Source organism: Dendrobates tinctorius, unplaced genomic scaffold (genome assembly GCF_039654945.1).
Source record: "Dendrobates tinctorius isolate UK_male_01 unplaced genomic scaffold, ASM3965494v1 ptg000060l, whole genome shotgun sequence".
In the NCBI taxonomy this organism is placed as follows: Eukaryota; Metazoa; Chordata; class Amphibia; order Anura; family Dendrobatidae; genus Dendrobates; species Dendrobates tinctorius.
The window spans coordinates 48,472,447-48,488,787 of record NW_027361728.1 but is presented as its reverse complement, the minus strand read 5'-3'; positions in this window follow the sequence as shown (position 1 = coordinate 48,488,787).

Here is a 16,341-nt window from a genome sequence, read left to right as displayed (position 1 = left end):
GGTGGAGGAAGAAGAGGAAGAGGAGGAGGAGGATGATGATGGGGATGATTATTTAGGGGAGGAGGATGCTTCTTGTGGGGCAAGAGAAAATGTTGGCGTGGCAAGGTCTGGTACAGGGTTTGTGCGTGACTGGAGGGATGTGGATTTGTCAGAAAGTGCTCCTCCACCCAGCACTCGCAGTGCATCATTGACACCGGGAACATTGGTCCACATGTCAGATTATGCCTTGCAGATCCTAAAAAGGGACCCCCGCATTGCCAAAATGATGAACGATGACGACTACTGGTTGGCCAGCATCCTGGATCCATGCTATAAAGGCAATTTCCAAAACATAATGCCACAGGAGAACCTTGACCTAATAGTGGCTAACAAACAAGCAACTCTTGTAAACCTGTTGGTTGAGGCATTCCCAGCACACAGCAGCGGTGATGGTTCTCACACGAGCCGTAGGGGCAGGGGGCAGCTTGGAAGAGGTGTTCGTGGTGCACACATCAGGAGTGGCGTTGGAGACAGGGGTTTCATGACCATGTTGTGGACTGATCTTTCAAGTCCCGCTCACACGACTAGTAATACTGCATCGATTGAAAGTGACAGGAGACAGCAGTTGTCAACTATGGTTACAAACTACTTCTCGTCCCATATCGATGTTCTCCCTCACAGGTCATTTCCATTTGACTATTGGGCCTCTAAACTGGACACCTGGCCTGAATTGGCACAATATGCCTTACAGGAGCTCGCTTGCCCAGCTGCAAGTGTGCTATCGGAAAGAGTCTTCAGTGCTGCTGGATTAATCCTGACATAAAAAAGGACCCATCTGTCGACCCAAAATGTGGATGATCTAACCTTCATAAAAAGGAACCATGCATGGGTTTCCAAGCATTTTGTCCCACCTTACCCTGATGACACATAGGTTGCCAGAAAAATGGCTTGCTTTGGTCCTCCTCTTCCTCGGACTTGACCCATTTCGCCTTTAGCAGCAGCTGAATGTCCCACATTAACATATGCCGTTTTGTAAACCTCCCTAACTGGGCTGCCTCCCCTCCATGGCCGGGATCATCACCTAGCACACGCAACCGTGCGAATGCCGTTGCCCTGGACAGGTGGGTAGGCCGACTCTTGGGCGCGAGCACTGGCACAGGGTCCCTCATAGTGCAATCAAGTGTCTCTGACGGTGGGGGTGCACACCTGCCGTCAGACACACCGCCGTACTATGAGGGGCCCAGTGCCAGTACCGACGCCCACGAGTGTGCACCCCTTGCTTGGGCAGGGCCACAGCATTTGCAATGTTTACCTCTCCCTGCTCCTCTGCTGTGTAGTCTGGGCTGTCAAATCCTTCACTGGGACTGCCACTACACATTTGTTGAACTGATAGATGATGGTTAAGACGTAGCTATGCCCTGTCCCGCTGGCCGGGCTCTAGCTTCAGATGATTAATGGCTTCCATTTCTTATGGATGTCGACTCACAATGACATGCAGTGGTGTTTTATCATCAGCTTTCACAGTTTTCCTACTCACAGACGTGTGACATTCCGGCGCACATTTTTAAATGTGCCCTCTCATGCCAATCCCATAGAATCGCCTACGGCCTGTGGCTTCTGTCTTTTGCACTCCAAAGTTACGTGACAGATCATGATAGGCAGTGAGCACCATGTTTACATCTCTCCCTGTGATAAAAATTTGATGGAGAAGAGTAACGGTGATGGGATCAACGGTACTGTGATACAGCAACACTTTCTTCACAAAGAAATGTTTTCGCTGTCTCCACACACAAATTAATTGAGGGTCAGCATCGCCTCTGAGAATTGTGACGGAAGTTTTTCTCTTGATTAGTAATTCCTAGATTTCTGCAATCACTAGACTTTATATCAGTAATTGAATGCATCTCATTTCCTATTGCGGAAAGGCTGGACTGTCTAACTGAGACAGAAATATATATGAAGATTTAAAAATACCATCAAAAGTGAATACTGGTGTACGCTTCAAATACATTTTCTTTTTTCGACTTTTTAGATTGTTGTCTAATCCATACTGACAACACGGAGATTTTAAATGTTTAAACTATGCTATATATACCTGCTATCCAGTGATAATGTACCCTTTCTCAACTTTGTAAAATGTGGTCATATCCATACTGGGCCTGAGAACATCTGAGTCTGCCTCCTGATCTATAGACAAATATTTTTAATGTGTAAACTATGCTATGCATACCTGTAATCCGGTGATACGTTACCCTTTCTCACCTTTGTCCAATCATGCCTAATCCATACTGGGCCTGAGACCATCTGAGCCTGACTCCTGATATACAGACATAGGTTTTTAATGTGTAAACCATGCTACATATAAACGTGTTATCCGGTGAAACTGTACCCTTTATCAACTTTCAACAATGCTGTCGAATCCATACTGGGCCTGAGAATAGCTGCCGAGCTGTTAAGCAAGCTACAGCACCTGTAGTTTGGACACGTAATTTTTTCATTTTTTCAGGAATGCCAGTTAGGCCTAATTCTGAAATTGCGGTTGACCTGCACTTACTGGTAAATCATCATTTGCGGGGAATAATTGGAATCCCAGATCCCCATCACTAACAGTGTTCAGCGGGTTATCTGCACCTGTAAGCGACAAAAGCTGGTCCCTTCAGTGTAGTGCGCATGAAGCCCCGGATGTTATTAAAGGGTCACCGAGGAAGAAAAAAAACAAAATAGGCTAAGCCACAGAAAACCAGAGAAGTTGGTAACTATGCAGATTGCAGATCCCTGATCGTACCACACAACTAGCAGTAGCCGTGGAGCGTGCCTACGATGTTCCTAGACGCCTCGTCACGGTCAGAGGACTACATAAGCCTAAAGCAAGAAAAGGGAAAACTAACTGCCCCAGAGCAGACCCCAAAGGAATAGATAACCCCCACACATGTATTGACGGTGAAACAAGATGAAGGCACAAACACAGGCAGGAAAATAGGCTGAGCAAATGATGGGGCCCAAACTAACTAGACAGGAAAGGAAAGGCAAGTCACTGTCTGCAACCTGCAAAAAACCCTACAAAAATAATGTCCAACTCTTCTGATAGCAAAATTAAACCTGAAGTCACTAGACTTCTCCCACTATATCAGCACTCTGGAATATTCTGAGACAGAGCAAAAAGAGACCAAACTAGTAAGGGACAAAAAGCCAATTGGCAAAATACTGATAAAAGAGTGGAAATTCAGCTCCGCCCCCAGCCGGGGCTGGCAGACCACACAAAAAACTGAATAGACCAAAAAAACAAGTGTGAACATTAGCAGAAAAACTTAGCTTTAGATGACTGGAACAGAGCTGAAAACCAAGAGCTGACAAGCCAGAAGGAATCACCAGCAACTGAATAGGGCGTCGGCTGTCTTAAATCCAATCTGAGAATCCCAAGATCCAATCATCATCCCCATCCTCAGGTGGCAGATCTCCACAAATCAAACCAGCCGCACCACCTCCCGACACCACCAGAGGGAGTTCGGAAGGGGAACCCGAGAATGAACTCACAACAGTACCCCCCCTTGAGGAGGGGTCACCGAACCCTCATCCACGCCACCAGGCCGATCAGGATGGGCCCGGTGAAAAGCACGAACCAATCTATTGGCATGAATATCGGAGGCAGAGACCCAAGAATTATCCTCCTGACCATAACCCTTCCATTTGACCAAATACTGGAGTCTCCGTCTAACCAAACGAGAATCCAATATTTTCTCTACCTCATATTCCACATTGCCTTCGACCAACACAGGGTCAGGAGGTGCCGCCATAGGAACCACTGGCTCAGCAAACCTGTTCAACAGAGATTTGTGAAATACGTTATGGATCTTGAACGTAACTGGAAGAGCCAATCGAAATGAAACAGGATTAAGAATTTCCAAAATCTTATAAGGACCAATAAATCTTGGCTTAAATTTAGGAGATGCAACCTTCATAGGAATATTCTTAGACGGCAACCAAACCATATCACCCACTTTAAACTGGGGACCAATGGTCCTATGCCGGTTGGAAAATTGCTGGGCCTTTTCCTGGGAGAGTGACAACTTATCCACCACTTGGTCCCATATCTGCTGCATTCTCTCAACCATAGTGTCCACACCTGGGCAAGACGAAGATTCCAATTGCCCTGAAGAGAATCGAGGATGAAACCCAAAATTACAGAAAAAGGGTGACATCAAAGTGGCAGAGCAAGCTCTATTGTTCAGTGCGAATTCGGCCAAGGGTAAAAATGAGACCCAATCATCCTGATCAGCAGATATAAAACATCTCAAATAAGACTCCAAGGTCTGGTTTGTTCGCTCAGTCTGTCCATTGGTCTGGGGATGAAACGCGGAGGAGAAGGATAACGGAATTCCAAGATTGGAACAAAAGGCTTTCCAGAATCTGGAAACAAACTGGACTCCTCTGTCGGACACAATGTTCTCAGGAATCCCAGGTAACCGAACCACCTGTTGTAAAAACAAGGGCACCAACTCAGCGGAAGATGGCAACTTTGGGAGTGGTACAAGATGGACCATCTTCGAAAATCTATCACAAATCACCCAGATAACAGTCATTTTCTGAGAGACAGGAAGATCAAAAATAAAATCCATTGAGATTTGGGTCCATGGCCTCTTGGGCACCAGCAAGGGCATCAGCAACCCACTAGAACGAGGGTTTAGACCGAGAACAAGTCCCACAGGACTGTACAAGATAAGGCAGGCCACCAAAAGGACCGACTCACCAAATCTCTGGTACCAAAAATACCTGGATGACCAGCCAATGCGCATCAATGAATTTCAGACATCAATCTCTTTCTCCACTGGTCAGGAACATACAATTTTCCCATAGGGCAACGCTCAGGTTTATCCTCCTGAAATTCCTCCAAGGCGCATCTCAAATCGGGTGAAATGACAGAAAGAACTACCACCTCACCTAGGATAGTAGTAGGCTCAGTCACACTAAGAGAATCGGCAAAGAAACTCCTAGAAAGGGCGTCTGCCTTACCATTCTTAGTGCCCGGAAGAAAAGAGACCACAAAATTAAAACGCATGAAAAACAAGGCCCATCCAGCCTGTCTAGGATTCAAGCGTTTGGCCGACTCCAGATAAATTAAATTCTTGTGATCGGTGAGGACCACAGCTTGATGTCTAGCACCCCCCAACCAATGTCCCCACTCCTCAAATGCCCACTTCATGGCCAACAATTCCCGATTCCCCACGTCATAGTTGCGTTGAGATGCGGAGAACTTTTGAGAAAAGAAGGCACAGGGATTCATCTTAGAAGTCACAGGGTCTTTTTGGGACAAAACAGCTCCTGCACCAATCTCAGAAGCATCTACCTCCACCTGAAATGGAAGTGAGACATCAGGTTGCCGTAAAACTGAAGCTGAAGTAAATCTCTGCTTAAGCTCCTGAAATGCTGAGATAGCCTCAGGAGTCCAGTTCAGCACATCAGCGCCCTTCTTGGTCAGATCAGTCAGTGGTTTGACAATACCAGAAAAATTACCTATAAATTTACGATAGAAATTAGCAAAACCCAAAAAAATCTGGAGGGCCTTCAAAGAAGTAGGCTGAACCCAATCATAAATGGCCTTTACCTTGGCCGGGTCCATTTCAATCATCGATGGAGATAAGATAAATCCCAAAAATGAAATCCTCTGTACACCAAAGAGGCATTTCGATCCCTTAACAAACAGGGAATTCTCCCTCAAAATTCGGAACACAGTCCGGACGTGTTCCACATGAGAATCCCAATCACTAGAAAAGATCAAAATATCATCCAGATAGATGATCAAAAACTTATCCACAAAGTCACGAAAAATATCATTCATAAAGGACTGGAAGACAGAAGGGGCATTAGTGAGCCATAAAGGCATCACCAAGTACTCAAAATGTCCCTCCGGAGTATTGAACGCCGTCTTCCATTCATCCCCGTGCTTGATGCGAATAAGATTATATGCCCCCCTGAGGTCAAGCTTAGTAAACCAGCAGGCACTCTTAACTCTGGAGAATAAATCAGACATCAGAGGTAACGGGTACTGATATTTAACCGTCATCTTGTTAAGGGAACGATAATCAATACACGGTCTTAATGAACCATCTTTCTTGGCAACAAAAACCCCCCCAGCACCAAAAGGTGACGAGGATGGTCTAATATGACCCTTCTCCAACGACTCTTTAATATAGGATCGCATAGCATCAAGTTCGGGTACTGATAAGTTGAAAAGCCGACCCTTGGGAAATTTACACCCAGGCATCAACTCAACTGCACAGTCATAACTCCTATGAGGAGGTAAAGATGCAGACTTACTCTCACTAAATACATCACAAAAATCGGGTAGATAATCAGGAATATCATGAGACTGAGGAGAGGTAGAGAAAACAGGAGCGTCCCTAAGAACACACTGACAACCCCAACTCACCACATACCCCGATTTCCAATTCAAAACTGGATTATGAGTTTGCAACCAGGGAAAACCCAGAACAATAGTATCATGCAAATTATACAGCACCAAAAATTTACAATTTTCTTGGTGGTCTGGGGTAACTCGCATTATCACCTGGATCCAAAACTGAGGTTTATTCTCCACCAAAGGAGTAGCATCAATACCCCTCAAAGGAATAGGCGTCCGCAGAGGCATCATGGAAAAACCACAACGTTTAGCAAAGTCCAAATCCATCAGATTCAACGCTGCTCCTGAATCCACAAAAGCCTTTGTGGAAAACGTGGATAAGGAGCAGATCAGAGTAATTGCCAAAAGGAACTTAGGTTGTACACTGCCCACAGCAAATGTGTGTGCAAAACGTTTCTCTCGTTTAGGGCAGACAGAAATAGTATGAGAGGCATCTACACAGAAAAAACACAGCTTATTACGCCTTCTAAACTCCTGATGTTGCGCCCTAGACAAAACCCCATCACATTGCATAGGTTCAGACGTTTGTTCAAAAGGTGGCAGCGCCTCCCGTGTAATTTTACGCTCACGTAAATGCCGATCAACTTGAATGGCTAATGACATGGAATCATCCAGACCAGAGGGAACAGGAAATCCCACCATAACATCTTTTACGGTCTCTGATAAACCCTTCCGAAAGAGAGCTGCCAAAGCACTATCATTCCATGTAGTAAGGACCGCCCACTTTTGGAATTTTTGATAGTGTAACTCTGCAGAATCCTGACCCTGATTTAATGCCAACAGGGTTCTCTCAGCTTGATCAACAGCATTAGGTTCATCATACAACAACCCCAAGGCTTGAAAAAATGCATCCACATTAGTCAGAATAGGATTTTCTGGTGTCAGAGAAAAAGTGTCAGAGAAAAAGCCCAATCCTGGTGATCGCTGCTCAGCAATTAGATGACAATTTTAACCTGCTGCGCAGAGCTACCCGATGAGTTAGGCTTCAAGGCAAGAAATAATTTACAATTATTCTTAAAATTCATAAATTTAGACCGATCCCCAGAAAACACATCAGGAGTAGGGATCTTAGGTTCAGCAGCATGTGACTGAAAGAAGTAGGTGGAAATTCCCTGCACTTCAGCAGCAAGTTGCTCCACACGATCAGACAATTGCTTAATCTCCATTAGGGAAAAAAATCATCCTATGGCCCCAGAGAAAAAGAGGAAAAAATACACATAAAAAAAAAAATTCTGACACTTTTTTTTTAACAACTTTTTCCTGCTTTTGAGTACCCTAGAATCTGCGGTATGGCTGGTGATTCTGTTATGAATGGGTCACCGAGGAGGTAAAAAACCTAAACATGCTAAGCCCAGAAAAAACAGAGAGGTTGGTAACTATGCAGATTGCAGATCCCTGATCCTAATCACACAACTAGCAGCAGCCGTGGAGCGTACCTAAGATGAACCTAAATTAATAGCATGCTAATGACAAATTGTCATCCCATCAAACATAATGAAGCAATATACAGGGAAGACAAATAGGGATAATACGACCTATCGCATACTGAGACGAAGAAAAACATGAGCGAAGCTCCAAAAAAACGATAGAAAGTCCACACATAATATCATAAAATATGAATTTATTAATATACTTCATTACATAACAACAAGTAAATAATAAGGACAGAAAGGGATACAGGGCCGTGTAGTGTCACAACCATACCAAATGGGCACAGCAGCAAAGGGGCTGGAAAATGGAAAGCCGAGCAAGGGTGATAAGCTAATGGTGTCTCAGTATATACAAATCACCAAGGCCCTCAATTAAATATAATTGACAAATATGGCACACATTCCCATAATAGTGCAAATGTACCATGAATGGCACCACAACTATAATAAAAATCCAATTTCAATATACCTGGGGGCAACTCCCAGCGGCTTCCAGAGTCCAAGCACCCACCCCGACGCGCGTTTCGGATGGTTAATCCTTCATCAGGGGGTACCCCCTGATGAAGGATTAACCATCCGAAACGCGCGTCGGGGTGGGTGCTTGGACTCTGGAAGCCGCTGGGAGTTGCCCCCAGGTATATTGAAATTGGATTTTTATTATAGTTGTGGTGCCATTCATGGTACATTTGCACTATTATGGGAATGTGTGCCATATTTGTCAATTATATTTAATTGAGGGCCTTGGTGATTTGTATATACTGAGACACCATTAGCTTATCACCCTTGCTCGGCTTTCCATTTTCCAGCCCCTTTGCTGCTGTGCCCATTTGGTATGGTTGTGACACTACACGGCCCTGTATCCCTTTCTGTCCTTATTATTTACTTGTTGTTATGTAATGAAGTATATTAATAAATTCATATTTTATGATATTATGTGTGGACTTTCTATCGTTTTTTTGGAGCTTCGCTCATGTTTTTCTAAGATGAACCTAGATGCCTCGTCACAGCCGGAGGACTAAATAAGCCTAAAGCAAGAAAAGGGGAAAACTAACTGCCCCAGAGCAGAACCCAAAGGAATAGACAGCCCCACACATGTATTGACGGTGAATCAAGATGAAAACACAAACACAGGCAAGAAAATAGGCTGAGCAAACGATCGGGCCCAAACTAACTAGAAAGAAGAGGAAAGGAAAGAAACTGTCCGCAATCTGCCCAAAACCCTATAAAATAATGTCCAACACTTCTGATGACAAAATTAACCCTGAAGTCACTAGACTTCTCCCACTATATCAGCACTCTGAAATATTCTGAGACAGAGCAAAAAGAGGCCAATCTAATAAGGGACAAAAAGCAAATTGGCAAATACAGATAAATAAGAGTGGAAATTCAGCACAGCCCCAGCCAGGGCTGGCTGACCAAACAAAAAACTGAATAGAACAACAAAATCAAGTGTGAACATTAGCAGAGAAACTTAGCTTGAGCTGACTGGAACAGAGCTGAGAACCAAGACCTGACAAGCAGAAGGAATCACCAGCACCAGAGTAGGGCGTCGGCTGTCTTAAATCCAACCTGAGATTCCTGAGGTCCAATCGTCATCCTCATTATCAGGTGGCTGATCTCTACTGATTAAATCAGCCTCACTACCTCCTGCTACCACCAGAGGGAGCCTGGAAGGAGAACTCACAACTGATAGACCAGAAAATGAACTCACAAGAAGGCGGTGCTTGGGGAGGTTGAGCAATCGCTGCAGCTTCTGCATACGAGTGGAGTGGACGTTTGAGCGACGGACTATGGCTGCCTCAAAATTACGGCCGTTATCACTGACTACCTTGCCTGCCTCAAGATGTAGACTGCCCAGCCATTACTCTTTTTGTCGCTGCAAGAAGTCGGCCAGTACCTCCTTGGTGTGTCTGTCGCCCAAAGACATCATCTTTAACACAGCCTGCTGACGCTTACCACTAGCTGGTCGATAGTGGGACACCTCGTGTGCAACACTGCCAGCTGCAGATGGAGTGCTCGTGCGACTGTGCTCTGTGGACGAGCTTTCGCTGATAGAGGAGGAGGATCGAAAGCCTACAGCCAACTATTTCCTATACCGTGGGCTAGGCAGCACTGTTCCACCGCCGCTGTCCCCAGTGGAGCCTGTATCCACCACATTAAGCCAGTGTGCAGTGATGGACACGTAATGGCCCTGGCCATGCCTTCTGGTCCATGCATCTGTTGTGAGGTGCACCTTTCCACTCACTTACTGTTTTAGTGCATGGACAATGCGGTCTTTCACATGCCGGTGGAGGGCAAGGATGGCTTTTCGAGAAAAGAAGTGCCGACTGGGTAGGTCATAGTGTGGGACAGCGTAGGCCATGAGGTCGTGCAAAGCTTCGCTTTCAACCAAACGGTAGGGCATCATCTCTAATTAGATTAGTTTGGCAATGTAGGCGTTCAAACAAAGTGTACGCAGATGAGAGGATGAGTGCTTTTTTGTCCTACTCAGAGTGTCTGGTAGGGTGAGCTGGACTGGAGAGCTGCATTTGGGAAGTAGCGGTGGACCGGACGGAGTGAGAGGGGGTTGATGATGGTATTGGTGGTGATGGCCTAGATTCAGTGTTGTGTTGCAAAACCATTGTGATTCCCTGAGTGCTTTGGCCTCAGGGTGTGCTTAACGGAGGCGGTGGTCTTACAGTGGGGGAAGCGATGGAGCGTTGCTGGCTACCTTTAGTTGGAGCAGGTGCACATGTGCTACCTGAGGTTTTGTAGTCCGTCCACAGTTGCAAGTGCATGGTGATTAAATGTCTAAGCATGCAACTGGTATTCAAATTTCTGAGCTGTTTACCTTGGCTAAAGGTCCTTCCGCACTTCTTACAGGTAACCTTTGCCTCATCAGTAGGATTTTGGGCAAAGAAGTTCCACACTGCACTCTTCCTACTATGGTATACATTTTCTGGCCTTGCACGCTGTGCTAAGTTGATTGTCTGGCCAAGCTGTCCTGCAACTCTTTTAGTTTTTGTTCCATGTTTTTGGACAGCTACGGGCCTGCCAGATAACCGCTGCTGTTATGTCAATGCCTGCTGCGGATCTTTCTCCTTATCTGAACTATTGCCAGCGCCACCCTCCTCCCCCAATGGGTGCCAATCTTGGTCAAGAACTGGGTCATCCATCACCTCCTCTTCAAAGTCATCTGCACCTTCCTCTTTACCTTCCTCTTTGTCACCGTGTCAGGTGGTATACTATGTGGGAAGGGGCACCTGGGTTTCATCAGCGTCAGATTCTGGCTCAATAGACTGCGAGGGCAATGTAGTGCTCTGGGTGGATTTACCAGCAGAATAATCTAGCAGTGGCTGTGCATCAGTGCACTCCATGTCAGATTAATCGTGGACTGGAGAATTCTGGATTTGACTGGATAACCCAGGTAGGGTATGTGAAAAGAGCTCCATAGAGAAATCTGAGGTGTGGGCTGCCGCATCCTTAACTTTTGGTGGGGGTGAAGGACACAAGGAAAGGTGTTTTTCCTGACCAGAACCCTGCACTGACGACTCCGTGCTTGCAGGTTTCTAACGTTCATAGGAGGAGGCAATAGAGCTGGTGGCTGTTTCGGCAATGCACTCCAAAACCTGTTCCTGATGCTCTGGCTTTAAAAGCAGTTTTCCTACTACAAGAAAAGGCAACATTACAGGCCTTCTTGGGCCAGACGATGACGCAGGCTCAACACCTCTTGCCTTAGCTGCTATTGTGCTTTTGCCAGAACCAGCCGATGCACCACCACCATCAGTACCAGCTGCGTCCCCCTGCCCACGTCCGCGGCCTCTTCCACCATACTTCCTCATGTTTGGGAAAATGTACTAAAAATACCAGCAGAGAGATGGTACTGTATGAGGAGCGGCCAGCTGTGTAAGGTGTATTTAAAAAATCAAATTTACGTGTATATTTTGTTAGTCACAGACACTCTCACAGTATGTGTTGGACCCTAACCCAACAAGCAGATATACAGAACTGTATCAGAAGTGTACAGCTGTATACATTTTTTGTGTAACTAACAATCTCCGTATATGTATTTACGGAGTGTCACACACACACGCTGACTCTGTATAGATGTGACTGTAATGCAAACGGCAGATATACAATACTGTTTGAGAATTGGACAGCTCTATACGGTGTGTGTATGGAAAATTGTCAATCTCCGTCTATTTGTATAGGGACTGACACACACTGTCTCTGTCTAGTTTTGACCGTCATCAAACAGCAGATATACAAAACTGTTTGAAAAGCAGACAGCACTCTAAGGTGCCGGTCTGGAATAACGGAAAAACTCCTCTGCTTTTTTTTCCAGAGTCACACACAGATAGCTGCTATTTGTCCGTGATACAAGGTGGTACACGTTAGTGTGTGAGGAGCGTACACTGCTATACAGTGTCTGTATGAAAAATTGTCAATCTCCGTCTATTTGTATAGGGACTGACACACGCTGTCTCTGTCTAGTTTTGACCGTCATCAAACAGCAGATATACGAAACTGTTTGAAAATCGGTCAGCTCTCTAAGGTGTAGGTCTGGAAAAATGGAAAAACTCCTCGGCTTGTTCTTCCAAAGTCACACCCAGATAGCTGCTATTTGTCCGTGATACCAGCCGGTACATGGTAGTGTGTGAGGAGCGTATACCGCTATACAGTGTGTGAAAAAATGAATGCTCAGTAACTCACCATGACAAAATAATAAAAGTTGGAGTGCTTTGAAAAAAGCAGTTTGAACAGCAGTGTGCACACAGCAATGCAGCTAGCAGGTAGCCTTAAAAGGCAGCCTAATCACCACCAGCGCTGCTGCTCACAACAAAAAGCCTCCCCTTTCACTGCACACTAACTGTACAGTGAAAAGAGCTATCAGCAGAAGCAGTTTTTTTTCTTCTTCCCTGCCTAACGCCCTCCTGTTAAGAATCAGCAGCAGCACCTCTCCCTATTCTAAGATCGGCAGAAGTAAGATGGCGGTTGGCGGTCACAACCTTTCATACCCACTGTGACACCACACAAAGCCAGCCAATCACTTCAATGCCCTTCTCTAAGATGGTGGTGGCCGCTGCCCATGTCCTCGCGTTGCCCACAGTGTGCGTCCTCCATCATTGGCTGAGAAAAGGCACTGGAAGCATTATTTGAAACGCGACTTTGGCGCTTTGATCAGCGACCTCATGGCCGACCTCACGCTATGGTCGGGTTTCGATCGGCAAAACCCGACTTTAGCTAAAGTCGACTATTTTTGAATTTCACCGACCCGTTTTGCTCAACTCTAGTGGTAAGTCATGCACAACTGTAGAGGACCTTGCAACCTGCGGGTAGCTTCCACAGCGGCAGCCAGGGACCGCACATGCGGGTGATCATGCAGCACAGCGGAGACACTCATGCATGTACAGCTATGCAGCGGAGCTGGGAAATGAGCAGCATCCATACAGGTAACTGACAACAGCATTCCAACTCATTAGAGGGAAAGGAGTGAAGAGATAAAGCAGAAATATACAGAGTAACGCCGGGGAAACAGAGTACAAACCCAGTGGCATAACATAATTGTGTCTCTGTGTAAAAACTTGTGGAACCAAAAACTTTGTACCTGCCAATCACGGAACAAAGCCTTCATCAGGTCCATCATTAGAGATCATTATATATTTGTTAAATGGACTGTGTCCTTTCTTGAAAATGAATTACAACTTTGGTTCCTGTTCAATCTTAGTGACTGCAACAATAGCGAGAAATAGAGTGGCATGTAAAAATTAGGGCACCTCTGGTACAAATAAGTATTATTGTGAACACTGAAGCAAGTTGAAGATGAAATGATCTCTAAAAGGCATAAAAATAAAGATGACACATTTCCTTTGTATTTTAGGCAAAAATTATTTATATTGTCATGTTTTACATATTAAAAATTGCAAAAATGAAAATGGGCCAATGTAAAAGTTTGGGCACCCTGCATGGTTAATACATGGTAGCACCCCCTTTTGAAACTATCACAGCCTATAAATACTTTTTGTATCCAGCCACGAGTCTTTCAATTCTTGTATGAGAGATTTTCATCCATTCTTCCTTGGATAATTCTTCCAGTTCAGTGAGATTCCTGGGTTGTCTTGCATGCACAGTTATTTTGAGGTCTAGCCACAGGTTTTGAAATGATATTCAGATCAGGGTATTTTGAGGGCATTGTAAAACTGTCAGCTTGCACCCTTTGAGGTATTATGGATTTTGACTTGTGCTTAGGATCATTATCAATTTTGCAGAAGCCATCCTCTTTTCAACTTCATTTTCTTACAAATGTCGTTATGTTTCCATAAAGAATTTGTTGAAATTTCATTGAATCAGTTTTTTCCTCTACCCATCAAACCCCAAGGCAAGATTGATCCACTCCCGACGCTTAATTATTGGCAACATATTTTTTTCCTGAAATTCTGTGCCTTTTTTTTCTCCACACATACCATTGATCATTGTGGTCAAAGAGTTTTATTTTAACCTCATCGGTTCACATGACTTGTTTCTAAAAGTGTATCAGGCTTGTTTAGATGTTCTTTTTCATACTTTTGAAGTGGAATTTTATGGTAAGGATTAGAGTTGAGTGAAACAGGTCAGTCAAATTCAAAAGTCGCCGACTTTTGGTGAAGTCGGGTTTCGCCGATCGAAACCCGACCATAGCGTGAGGTCGACCATGAGGTCGCCGACCTGCGCGCCAAAGTCGCGTTTCCCATCATGCTTCCAGTGCCTTTTCTCAGCCAATGATCAATGACGCACACTGTGGGCAATGCGATGACATAGGCAGCGGCCACCACCATCTTATATATGGGCATTGCAGTGATTGGCTGGCTTTGTGTGGCGTCACAGTGGCTATAAAAGCCCCGAACGCCGACCGCCATCTTACTTCTTAGCATAGGGAGAGGTTGCTGCTGCTCGTTCTCAAAAGGGAGAGTGTTTAGGCAGGAAAAAAATACAACTGTGCTTCTGCTGATAGCGATTTTCACTGTACAACACAACAGTTAGTGTGCAGTGACAGGGGAGGATATTTTTGTGTGCAGCATCTCTGGTGGTTATTAGGCAGCCTTATAAGGCTACCTGATAGCTGCATTTCTGTTTGCACACTGCTGTGCAGAGTGCTTTTTTCAAAGCAAAAATGCTTTTATTCCTTTTGTCTGCACAGTTAAAGAGCATTCATCTTTTCACACTTTTGTGTGCAGCAGCGCTGGTGGTTATTAGGCTGCCTTATAAGGCTACCTGATAGCTGCATTGCTGTGTGCACACTGCTGTGCAGACTGCTTTTTTGAAAGCAAAAATACTTTTGCTCCTTTTTTCTGCACAGTTAGCGAGCGTTCATTTTTTCACACACCGTATAGAGGTGTACGCTCCTCACACACTACCGTGTACCGGCTGGTATCACGGACAAATACATGCTATCTGTGTGTGACTCTGTACAAAGATAGATGGAGATTTTCATTTTTCCATATATACACCGTATAGAGCTGTCCGCTTGTCAAACAGTATCCTATATTTGCTGCTTGAGTACGGTCAAATCAATAAGAGACAGCGCCTGTGTGTGACTCCGTTAAAAAATAGATCGATAATTAAAATTTTCCATACAGACACCGTATAGAGCTGTCCGCTTGTCAATCAGTATCCCATATCTGCTGTTTGATTACGGTCAAATCGATATAGAGACAGAGTCTGAGTGTGACTCCGTTAAAAAATAGACAGATAATTAAAATTTTCCATACATACACCATATAGAGCTGTCCGCTTGTCAAACAGTATCCCATATCTGCTGTTTGATTACGGTCAAATTGATACAGAGACAGCGTCTGTGTGTGACTCCGTTAAAAAATAGACGGATAATTAAAATTTTCCATACATACACCATATAGAGCTGTCTGCTTCTCATACAGTACCATATCTCTGCTGGTATTTTTGGTACATTTTCCCAAACATGAGGCAGTCTGGTGGAAGAGGCTGTGTACATGGGCGGGGGGCGCAGTTGGTACTGATTGTGGTGGTGGGGCATCTGCTGGTTATGACAAAAGCACAGTAGCAGCTAAGGCAGGAGATGTTGAGCCTGCATCATCATCTGGCCCAAGAAGTCCTTTAAGGTTCCCTTTTCTGGGAGAAGGTAAACCGCTTTTAAAGGCAGAGCATCAGGAACAGGTTTTGGCTTACATTGCCAAAACAGCCACCAGATCTATTGCCTCCTCTTCTGAAGTTTCAAAAACTGCAAGCACTCAGTCATCAGTGCAGGCTTCTGGTCAGGAACAACACCTTTCCTTGTGTCCTTCACCCACACCAAAAGTGAAGGATGTGGCAGGCCACACTTCAGATTACTCCATGGAGCTCTTTTCACATACCATGCCTGGGTTAGCAAGTCAAATCCTGAATTCCCCAGTACAAGATGAATCTGACATGGAGTGCACTGATGCACAGCCACTGCTAGATGATTCTGCTGGTACATTGACCCAGAGCAATACATTTGCCTTGCAGTATAGTGAGCCAGAATCAGAGCCTGATGAAACT